Here is a 1,418-nt window from a genome sequence, read left to right as displayed (position 1 = left end):
TATTATTTTTAATTTATAAATTGTGATATAAAACAAATTAATCAAATGAATTATTCTCAATCACGGGTTTTGTGCAAAGGTGAAAAGGGAGATAGTGGATAAGTACCTTTGTTATTGAGTCTATTTAAAATATTTTTGAAGTGAAACTTCTTTACGCGCGTCATGCAATTTCGAGGAGTAAAACCAACTCATGACCGAAACGAAAATGCGGGACCGATTAAAGTTCATTTGATGTAGTAAAAGTTTTGAAGTAAAATATAAATGCTTCTTAGCTCATCTCGACAACTGGCGTTGGTGGTGTAATGGTCAGCATAGTTGCTTTCGAAGCAGTTGATCCGAGTTCGATTCTCGGCCATGGAATATTATTTTTTTGTTTTTAAGGAATTTTTTTTTTTTAATGGTTGACCATAATATCAATCCACTAAGTAATATTTTAGGCCTGTAGCATAATTGAAAAGTTAAAGAATGATATAAAATTTTTTATGATGTTAACGATAAAAAAATGAAAAAAAACATAAAATTAAAATAAAAAATGGGCCAACGGCACGCGGTGTTCCCAAGCGGTCACCCATCCAAGTACTGACCGCGCCCAATGTTGCTTAACTTCGGTGATCGGACGAGAACCGGTGTGTTCAAAATGGTATGGTCGTTGGCAAAAGTTAAACAATATTAATTTCTATTCTACCTGCCAATAAATATATGAAAATTAGTATAAAAAAGCCCTAATAATATTGAAAAAATTAGCAAGGTGTGTGCGAGGTTGATAAAAATAATCATTACATACGCGCTTGAAAAAGATCGTAATTACATTAATAAGTTTGTAGGAATTTTTTTTTTCAATGGTTGACCATAATATCAATCCACTAAGTAATATTTTAGGCCTGTAGCATACTTGAAAAGTTAAAGAATTTTATGATATTATTAATTATAGTAATGATAAAAAAATAAAAAAAACATGAAATTAAAATAAAAAATAGGCCAACGGCACGCGGTGTTCCCAAGCGGTCACCCATCCAAGTACTGACCGCGCCCAATGTTGCTTAACTTCGGTGATCGGACGAGAACCGGTGTGTTCAACATGGTATGGTCGTTGGCAAACGCTAAACAATATTAATTTCTACTCTACCTGCCAATAAATATATGAAAATTAGTATAAAAAAGCCCTAATAATACTGAAAACATTAGCAAGGTGTAAATATTATATACCTAGTTTAACTCACTCTCCTAACTCATCTTCGCTGTCTACAGGCAGAGCGCACGACTGTGGTCGTGAAGAACCGAGGTTCGATCCCCGCTTTAACTAATTTTTTTTTTCTTTTTTTATAACTTTTAATTTTTTTTATCACATGCTACTTATAAATATGTCAATAGACAGAAAAAAAGAGAGAATGAAATGAAAAGAGAGAGAGAGAAGAATA

The 1,418-nt window shown here is 32.7% G+C and overlaps 2 non-coding genes across 2 annotated transcripts; both read right to left on the bottom strand.

Annotated features, from left to right (window-relative positions):
- Positions 1–535: 535 nt before the first annotated feature.
- On the bottom strand, positions 536–654 carry LOC149417585 (5S ribosomal RNA). Its single transcript, XR_016303368.1, has one exon. It is a non-coding gene; the product is annotated as a 5S ribosomal RNA (ribosomal RNA).
- A 322-nt stretch (positions 655–976) lies between these two features.
- LOC149417584 (5S ribosomal RNA) lies at positions 977–1,095 on the bottom strand. The gene has a single exon (XR_016303355.1). It is a non-coding gene; the product is annotated as a 5S ribosomal RNA (ribosomal RNA).
- Positions 1,096–1,418: the final 323 nt, after the last annotated feature.

Source organism: Hesperophylax consimilis, chromosome 15 (assembly GCF_061612785.1).
Source record: "Hesperophylax consimilis isolate HC1 chromosome 15, BYU_Hcon_1.0, whole genome shotgun sequence".
Lineage (NCBI taxonomy): Eukaryota > Metazoa > Arthropoda > Insecta > Trichoptera > Limnephilidae > Hesperophylax > Hesperophylax consimilis.
Note: the sequence above shows the minus strand (reverse complement) of the source record. Positions and strands in the feature narration are given on the sequence as shown.